A 10,350-nucleotide genomic window follows, 5' to 3' on the forward strand; every position below is an offset into this window, starting at 1 on the left:
AATGAGCAGAGGGGCCTCTGGTGCAGGGATGGTATTTTTAAAACCCATAGGTCATGAAGCTAGGTAAAGAAAATTATGACTGACTGGATTCTAAGACTACAGATCTTGGAAAGAAATTACCCACTCAAAAACACAGAAATTTTTTTCTTTGATTCAATCTTTATTAAAACATTTTCTATTTTGTATTATTTTCATCTTTCCTTCATCAGATTTTTGGGAGGTTTGGTTTCTTTTTCCCTTTTTCCCTTTTAGCCTCTTGTATTTCTTTTACTTCCTATATTTTGCTCTGTTTACCTTTTTTCTTCTTTTTCTTGTTCTTCCTCTCCTGCAACTGTTCTCTAACACTACTAATTGCCTTTAACTCAATAGGACCTCCTATTTCACTTCGCTCCTCTTTCTCACGTCCCATTGATTAATTTCTCAATTTTTTTTCATTCTCCATTTCCTAACCCCTCCACCTTTACCAGTATAACTACTAAGCTGTATGAATCTTCAGATACTTAATTTACTTTACCCTATTTTTTTTCCTTCCAACTCCACTGTAGGTGATGAAATATATGTCTCCACTTCAAATGTTGACACTGCTATTAGCATGGTCTTTTCCCCTTCACTGCAAATCAGAATTAAAACTTTGTAATTTCCTCTGCAGAAGTTATCTGAAGACAGTCTTATACTTTCTAGCAGTTGACTGTGACAGGGCTCTATCTTCTCCATGAACACTATTATGGATTTAGTTTATACATGTATTAAATTAAGAGGCATTCTCTCAAATGAATTTAAATGCACTTTACTTTTAGACAACCTACATAACATATTTTTTTTCCCTGAAAAACAATGCCTTCACAGCAAATAAATCAGGGTCAAAATAAATGAAGTGTTCAAGATGACATCAGTCCCATTTGTCTAAAATCCTGGTGTTGTGTGGATGGCAAGCGGCAACCAGTTATGACAAGTGATAGGTCCAAGGTAACCGCCGAAACCATTAACATTTTTCCATTTCTAAACCTACATGAAAGAAAAATCATAAATGGGGTCACACCATCCTCACGGTAGTCCAGGAGAGCAACCATGGCATGTGGATTGATGTTTGCATCAATAAAGAACTGATAGTTTTTGAAATTAGCAAGGATGTGCTTGATTTGTTCTGCAGCCCCTGACATAAAATGTTTTACTCTTTCTGGTCTTTGTTCTCCAAGTTTGTCTTTGATTTCAAACAATCTTTGAGGTACTTCTTGTAGTCCTCTTTTGTGAAGCAGGTTTCCTGCAAGTGATGGTTCACGACAATATCAACACCAGTGACTACTGTGCTTTCAGTATCTTTGCCCTCTGGGCCTTCAGCGGAGGGATTTTCACCAATGAAGGAGTCATCAGTATTACCCTCTGCTCTACTAATCATCTTGCCCTCCACCTCCAGGCATAGCCCGCCCGTGATCTCCCAGATATTGTAAATGTCGGAGAACATCTCATCTTGGCTGATGAGGTCCCGCTAGATAATCATAGCTTAGCAGGAGCCCAGAGCTCAGAGCGAGCACAGTGCAACCAAGCGATGTTGGCAGGTGTGGGGGCGGGGGAGGGTCAGCAAAGCTTCTTTACCTTATTGCTGGTGAATACTGTTCTACTATTAGTAGAGGTAAAGTTGTTCCATTTAGTAGATATATACTGTAAGTCAACAGTAGGTCACTATTTGGTTTGTCTTAGTGTTTATACTAGAACTATAGATTTCTTTTTTATGGTTATGGTGGGGCACATTGTTGGTCCTTAGAGTTTATCAATACAATAATACCTCGGTTCATGAACACTTCTTTCGTAAACAATTCAGTTCCTAAACAGAGCCATTCAGCAAAATTTTGCTTCTGTTCACAAACTCCGCATCAGATGATAAACACAACCACAGCCTTCTTTCCTTCAGGAATATGAATGCGGCCATCTTCTCCAGAATTCGGGGACAAATTAAATTCATGAACCAAGGTATCAATGTACTCAGTTTGTATCTGACATTATAATTGATGCTGAGTTTATTGCTATAGCCAAGGTGACATAGTTGTTGCTATTAATTGGTTTTCTGGGTATTTTAGTATCTGGATTGCATTGAGGTTATTGACAATACTGTGGCCCATTCCTGGAGAGCTGGGACTGGGAAAAATAATCTGCAACACCTTATCCTAACTAAACAGAAGTGGTTGGATCCTGAGACAAAGGCAAAAACCGTTAGCCATGCCCAGAGGATACCACTAAAATGTAGATATCAACTAGAGATCTCTGTACCACAAACAAAGTTTTCCACTACCATCAATCCACAAGTCTCAACACAAAAACAAGCAAGCAGAAAATAGAACTATGAGAAGACAAACCAAGAAAATGTCTCCAAAATCTCCAGTTCCCCAAAAACTGATTCATGGAGCACTGAAGAGGAGGAAAGCAAAAGCCACACAGCTGATTTATATGAAAAGATATCAGGGAAGATAACAAACACAAAAATAAGGCATTTGGAACGTTCACAGAAGAGGTAAATAAACAAACAATGGGTCAAATAAATAAAATGATCAGCAAGTATATGCAATACACTAATAAAAAACTAGCAGAACTAAATAAAATGATGAAAAACATGACTGACCAGCAAAAAAAAAATTAGGGTGCATTAAAAGGCTACAAATAGGGCTGGGGATTTAGCTCAGTGGTTTTGCCACCTGCTCCGCAAGTGCAAGGACCCGAGTTTGATCCCTGGTACCAAAAAAAAAGTCTACAAATAGAAATTAGGGAGACTAACATTTTTATCGAAAGTATGGGCAGCAGAATTCACCAATGTGAGGATAGAAGACAGGGCTATAGTCCATGATTAATTAATGAGAGATACTTTAAAAACAATAAAACATGAAAAAATGGATTCAATAGCTCCTAGATGATGCAGAGAAGACTAAAAGATGAATTGGAATTAGTGAAAAGTCAGAAGACAGCAAAAATGTAATAAAATCTGTTTACTAAAATAATACCAGAAAACTTTCCTAATGAGAAAAGAATTTGACATACAGAAAAGTGAGGCTTACAGAATCCCAAAGAGCCATGAACAGAAAACAACCTCTCCACAAGACATCAGAGTCAAATCCTGGAAGTCCAACACAAGAACAAACTTTTAAAAGTGGTTAGAGAAAAGTAATAAAGCACTTATAAAGGTAAACCCATTAAAATTACAGTAGACTTCTCATCACAAACCTTAACATAATTCAAAACTCATAACTCACATGACTCATATGACTATCTTCAAATCAGGAATCTCTAATTTGAATTGATTGTTCCATCAGGCACCTTGAATTACCAGTGGTACGTGCGTGACTGTCCCATCAGATGGCTTATCCCACTTTTCAAGGGGTCTTCAACTAGAATAATACAAAAAACTCATTAATTTAGGAAACCAGATGTCATCATATCATAGTTCCTTAAGGAAAACATTAAAGTGGTATAAAAATTATATGTTGTGGCAAAGCAGTTGTACATGCACATTATATACACAACAATGAGTTATTCATAAAACTTCCATTTAGAGAATTAACTATTAACCCATGAAGGAATACCATGGGTGCAAATTACTCAAAAAATTCACTTTATAGAAGGTTGTTTGGGATTAGTAAGAAACGCATGCAAGCAGAGTAGAGAATATTATAAAAAATTATCTGCTGTGGCTATTGTAGGTTGTTCAATGGCAGCAGCTCTTCCTGGGGCGGACCATGGACAGCCAGGGCAGAAAGGTGGCGGTGTGTGACAATGGCACTGGGTTTGTGCAGTGTGGATATGCAGGCTCTAACTTGCCAGAACACATCTTCCCTGCCTTGGTTGGCAGACCTATTATCAGATCAACCACCAAAGCGTGAAACTTTGAAATCAAGGATCTTATGGCTGGTTATGAGGCCAGTGAATTACGCTCAATGTTAGAGGTTAACTACCCCATGGAACATGGCAGAGTACGAAATTGGGATGACATGAAACACCTGTGGGACTATACATTTGGACCAGAAAAACAACATAGACACCAGAAATTACAAAATCTTACTTACTGAACCTCCTATCAACTCAACCAAAAATAGAAAGAAGATTGTAGAGGTAATGTTTGAAATATACCAGCTTTCTGGTGTATATGTAGCCATCCAGGCAGCTCTGACTTTATATGCTCAAGGTTTATTGACTGGTGTAGTGGTGGACTCTGGATATGGTGTAACTCACATTTGCCCTGTGTATGAAGGCTTTTCTCACCCTCATCTCACCAGGAGACTGGATATTGCCAGCAGGGACATCACCAGATATCTCATCAAGCTGCTTTTGTTGCGAGGATACGTCTTCAACCATTCTGCTGATTTTGAAACAGTTCGAATGATTAAAGAGAAGCTGTGTTATGTGGGATGCAATATTGAACAAGAGCAGAAATTGGCCTTAGAAACCACAGTATTAGTTGAATCTTACTCCCTGATGGACAAATTATTAAAGTTGGGGGAGAGAGATTCGAAGCACCAGAAGCTTTATTTCAGCCTCACTTGATCAATGTCGAGGGGGTCGGTGCTGCTGAATTGCTTTTTAACACAATCCAGGCAGCTGATATTGATACTAGATCTGAATTCTATAAGCACATTGTGCTTTCTGGAGGATCTACTGTGTATCCTGGCCTGCCATCATGGTTGGAACGAGAACTTAAACAGCTTTATTTAGAATGAGTTTTAAAGGGAGATGTGGAAAAACTTGATAAATTTAAGATCCGCGTTGAAGACCCACCCAGCAGAAATCACATGGTTTTCCTGGGTGGCGCAGTTCTGGCAGATATCATGAAAGACAAAGACAACTTTTGGATGGCCTGACAAGAGTATCGGGAAAAAGGTGTCCATGTGCTGGAGAAGCTTGGTGTGACTGTTTGATAAACTGCAAGGCTCGATCCCATCACACTAATAATGCTTTCTTTTTTCCTTTATTGGCAATCTTTGAACTCATTCAACTCCAGAACATGGAAGAGGCGTCTCCGTGCCCTTTGACTGGAAAGGTCAAGTTTTATTCTGATGTCTTGGGAAGCTTTGTTAAATTTTTGTTACCGTGGGTAAATCTGGCTGCTTAATGCAACCACTTCCCTGCAAAAATCAGAGGTCAAAGAGTCCCATCTGCTGCTTTATTTCTTCTAAGTATGTGTTTAGATGACTCCTATTGGCTATTTTCACTTTACTGCTCTGATGTTGCTCTTGTTAGTCTTTAGCACAGTAGGTGGTATGCCTGTATTAGCATAAGAAAAACTTTAACGGGGCTTTTGCATATTCCTGGGGTTGGGGGTGGTAAGGGTTGGGTGGGCAGCCCTAACCCCTTGGGGCATTTCCTCTCTAGTGTGGCACTTGCAACAGTTACTGCTGCAGCTTTAAGTACCTTAAAGCGTCTCCTGTTATTGTCTTAGGGAAATGTTAAGCTGAGAACTGTTGTGTTTTGAGTGGGTTACTGCATGATGGGGGGAATGGGTAGTCTCTTGATTATGATTTTTGAGGTTTTTTGCAGGGCAGGGCTATGCAGAAGATGAACTTTATTTACAGTACTTTGGCAGGTTTTCTTCTTTTGGTCTGCCCAGAACTGTTTCTATATGATATAAGTTTAATATTCCATTACCATGTGGCTTAAATATTTTTTTTTTAAATCGACCATGTTAGGTGGGACTAGAGTGTAGAATCTACCAATGGAAAAGTAACATTTAAATATGCTTTAAAAGTAAATAAATATGCTTTTATTAATTCAAATTGCAGATAAAATGTGCTTAAGAGCTGGTATTTTCTAAATGCTTCTGTTTATTCCAGAACCATTAAGGTAACCCAGCACTCAGTACCATTTCTTGCAAATAATTATTCTATATAACTGACCAGTGCTTATTTAATAAAACAAGCAGTTACATGTAAAAAAAATTATCTGAAAAAATAGATGCCACTGTGGCCACGAAAGTCAAACATGTTATTACATTTTGTGTACTCCGCACAAATCAGCCTTTATATATAAAATGTTTTTTAAATTCATGAATATAAATAAATTTCTTTTAACTTCACTGTTAGGTACATCAGCGCCCCCACAGAGCAAGCCCCCTCCTCTCCTTTCCCCCTGCCCCACTCCAGCCACAGGGAACAGGGAACTTCCACATGACTAAGGCATGACCTCCCTTTCTTAGTGACTCTCTGCCTAGTTAAAGTCTTTCTGCCCCAATGGTTTCATAGTCAGATGTTCCAGTAAGATAGGGGCTTCCCCAAAATGGTTACTCCATCTTCCCCAACCGAAACCTGTTGCTACATACCCCGCCTCAATTACCCACCCCCACCAATGGACCAGTGCTCTCCCACTTGCAAAACCCCATATAAACCTCCAGTTCAGCCCATACTGTGGCTGATCTCCCTCCTGTGAGTCAGTCCCAGCAGGCTGCAGACTGCCACCCCCAATAAAGGCTTGCTGCTTGAACTCCCATGTGTGCCCCCTTCTTCAGTGACCCTTTCATTCTGGTGCCGAAAACCAAGAGGTGGCACTATCAGAACCTGTGGGCTCTGGAGCCACACTCTGGATCACCTCTTCCTGGACCTGCAGCTTCCAAGCTGGGGCACACACCACTGGGGCTCTCAGTCCTTTGCCATTGCTGATGCTGCATCCAACACCAGCCTGATTCTCTCAATGGGCAAGTCAAGGGTATCCCTGTTGGGTCTCCTATCTGCTGCTGGAAATCCTAGAACTAGGTCAGGAGTACCCTCTGGGCCTTCACTGGGAGGCCGAACTCTCGCCACCTTGGAGACATCTGACTGGTGATTAGTTCACCCCTGGGCTGGGTTAGCCCTCTGTAGTGGAAAGAGATTAAGGAACGAGGACGCGCCTTCCCTACCCCCTTTTCTTGGAAAGCTTTGTCCTCACCTTTTAATTTACAGACACCTAAATGGGCGCCACTCAGTCTTGCCCTCCTTGGGACACCCCCCTGGGTTGTCTTCTAAAGCACATTAAGACCCTTGGCCTTGGGGACTCAGTTAGACCAAAGCAGCTAATCTTTTACTGTAACACTGCCTGGACACAATACCACTTGGATAATGGGTCCCAGGGGCCTGAGAATGGCACTCTCGATTTTGTTACGCTCCGTGATTTGGACAATTTTTGTCAACGCCATGGCAAGTGGTCTGAAATCCCTTATGTTCAGGCTTTCTTCGCTCTTCGCTCTTGTATCTCCCTGTGTTCCTCCTGTCCCACCTCTCAAATTCTCTTAGTCCATTACAAACCTCTTCCCCGTCCAGATCCCACACCCCCTTTTGACCCCACCAATCATTCCTTCCCACCAGTGTCTCCTCATAATCTGCCTCCTTATGCTCCCCCACCTCAACTAGTCCCCTAACCCCCCACTCCACCCACCCTCTCCCACTTCTCCTTCCAGTCTCCTATCCAAGGATGATGCCAGCCCCCATACCCCCAACCTTCCCTCTCCTCCACACATGTGGTCCTGGGGTGGCTGGCCCCCTCCCCCAGCCCCCATCCTGCCTCTCCGTGAAGTGGCAGGAGCTGAGGGCATTGTTAGGGTCCGTGTCCCTTTCTCCCTCACAGACCTGTCACAACTTGAAAAATGCTTGGGCCCTTTTTCTACAGACCCCAATACCTGATACCTACCTTAAGGAGTTCAGGTATCTGACCCAATCCTATGATCTCACCTGGCATGACTTCTGTGTTATTCTCTCCTCCACTCTCCTCCCAGAAGAGAAAAAGAGGATCTGGCTGGCTACCAAGGCACACGCAGACAAGGTTCACCGGGCAGATAATACCAAGCCTGTGGGCGCTACTGCCATCCCCTGGGAGGACCCCAGTTGGAATTATCAGGCAGGCCACACTGACGTGAGGCCTCTGCTGTGCACTGGTTATTCACCTCCTGGTGGGTCTCCAATGGGCTGCCCTTAAGGCAGTCAACTATGATAAGCTTAGAGAAATTACTTAGAGGGAGGATGAAAATCCAGCTCAATTTCTGGCTCGCTTGACTGAGGCTCTCCAGAAATTCACCAAAGTCGATCCTGTATCTGCCAAGGGAACAGGGAACTTTGATTCTTAACACTCATTTTATATCTCAGTCAGTTCCTGATATCTGAAAGAAACTTAAAAAACAGAGGAGGGCCCCCAGACTCCCCAAAGAGATCTCCTGAGTATGGCCTTTAAAATTTTCCATGGTCGTGAGGATGAGGCAAGAGCAGAGAGGGCCTAGTGTGATCAGGCCAAGTTCCAGTTGCTGCCCACTGCCCTACAAGGCTCCCGGACCAGTCAGTGGGGACCCATAAGGGTCCCTTCTGGGCCGTGTTTTAAATGTGGCAGGACTGGCCACTGGGCTAGGAATTGCCAGTCCCAGAAAACACTGTTGGGACCCTGTCCTCTGTGCAAACAGAGGGGACACTGGAGGGATGACTGTCCTCTCACCCCTCTATGTGGGAGGCCAGTCCTCTCCTAACTCTCCATGAGGGAACCCAGTCCATCTCTGCCTGACCTGCTGGGCCTAGCCGTGGAAGACTGATGGTGCCCTGGGACACTGGCCCTTTCGCCCATCACATCAAAGGAGCCCAGGGTAACAATCCACGTGGCAGGTAAGCCGACTTCATTCATTATCAATATAGAGGCCACTTATTCTGCTCTGCTTGAATATCCTGGACCTACGCACCCCTCGGGGGTCTCAATTGTGGGAGTTGATGGACTTGTTTCCTCTCCCCTGGCCGCTGAGCCCCTGTTATGTCATATACAGGGCCTCCTTTCTCCCACTCATTTCTCCTCTTACCTCGCTGCTGCATCCTCATTTCAGGATGAGATCTGCTCTCCAAATTTAAAGCAGCCATTTCTTTCCATTTACCTATGGCCAAATCTGCTTTCATCCTGATGCTCACCCAGCCAGACCCACCCTAGTCATGATCTCCCAGTGCTGCCCGATGTAGTAAACCCAATAGTCTGGGATACCTCCTCCCCCTCCGTTGCTGCTCACCATACCCCCATCCGTGTGACCCTCAGAGACCCCTCTCAATTCCCAAACCAACCCCAATATTCCATATCACAAACACACCAAAAAGGGCCTAAAACCCATTATCACCCACCTTTTAGCGCTCAGACCCACACACTCCCCCTACAATACCCTCATCTTACTGGTAAAAAAGACAGATGGTTCCTACAGATTAGTCCAAGACCTCTACATTATCAATGCTACAGTCTTGCCCATTCACCCGGTAGTCCCTCATCCCTACACCCTGCTGTCCCAGATTCCCCCAGTAACCACCAATTTCACCATCTTAGGTTTAAAAGATGCCTTCTTTACCATCCCCTTACACCCTGAGAGTCAAAACCTCTTTGCCTTCACCTGGACTGACCCAGACACTGGTCACTCCCAGCAACTAACCCGGACTGTTTTGCCTCAGGGATTCCAAGACAGTCCCCATTTCTTTGGACAGGCCCTCGCCTCTGAACTAACATCCCTCCCCCTGACCCCCAGTTGTGTCCTGCAATATGTTGATGATCTCCTCCTCTGTGGCCCTTCCCTTGAAACCTCTTGCCAACATACAGCAGCTCTTCTCAACTTTCTGGCAAGGCAGGGGTCTCCCCTGCCAAGGCTCAGCTTTCCAACCCTAGAGTCACTTACTTGGGAATTTCCCTGACCCCCACGGAGTGAAAAATCACTGCGGAATGACACAGCCTCATTTCTTCCCTTACCCCCTCCCACCTCCAAACCTGATATTCCCTCCTTTCTGGGATTCGCAAGATATTTACGTGTTTGGATTCCCAACTTTGGTGTTCTAGTCAAGCCTGTTTATGAGGCTGCCAAGCGGAACCTCCAGGAACCCCTAGACCCCTCTATTAACATCATCCCCACCTTCAGAGCCCTGCAGTCAACTCTCCTGTCAGCCTCCACCCTCACCCTCCCTGATCTTACCCGGCCTTTCCTCCTGTATGTGACAGAGAAACAGGGCATAGGGGTCAGTGTCCTGGGACAACAGAAGGGACCCACATTCATGCCAGTCACTTACCTTTCCAAACAGTTAGACCACACAGTCAGAGGATGGCCAACCTGCCTCTGGGCACTGGCCACAGCAGCTGTGCTGGCCCAGGAGAGCCACAAGCTCACCTTCAGCCAACACACAACCATCCTATCCCCCCACCACCTAAGAGACCTACTCTCTCACAGGGCCACCCAACATCTCTCTCCCTCCAGACTCCAACTCTTCCACCTCACTTTCATTGAATCTCCTGAATTCTCAATAGACAGCTGCCCCTTCCTCAACCCTGCCACCCTCATGCCCATTCCCAACACACTGCTCTCCCGCTCCTGTACAGAAGCCCTAGATATCTTAGCCCCCCACTTCC

General features: G+C 44.2%; 2 pseudogenes; one reads left to right on the forward strand and one right to left on the reverse strand.

The window, feature by feature from the left end:
• Positions 1-982: 982 nt before the first annotated feature.
• Positions 983-1,498, reverse strand: LOC101702721 (translationally-controlled tumor protein-like; annotated as a pseudogene).
• A 2,224-nt stretch (positions 1,499-3,722) lies between these two features.
• LOC101702379 (actin-related protein 2 pseudogene) lies at positions 3,723-4,898 on the forward strand (annotated as a pseudogene).
• The last annotated feature ends 5,452 nt before the right edge of the window (positions 4,899-10,350 follow it).

The sequence above is a fragment of the Heterocephalus glaber genome, unplaced genomic scaffold (genome assembly GCF_053883595.1).
Source record: "Heterocephalus glaber isolate CG9 unplaced genomic scaffold, H.glaber_assembly_v1.0 deba00000546, whole genome shotgun sequence".
NCBI classification, from domain to species: Eukaryota; Metazoa; Chordata; class Mammalia; order Rodentia; family Bathyergidae; genus Heterocephalus; species Heterocephalus glaber.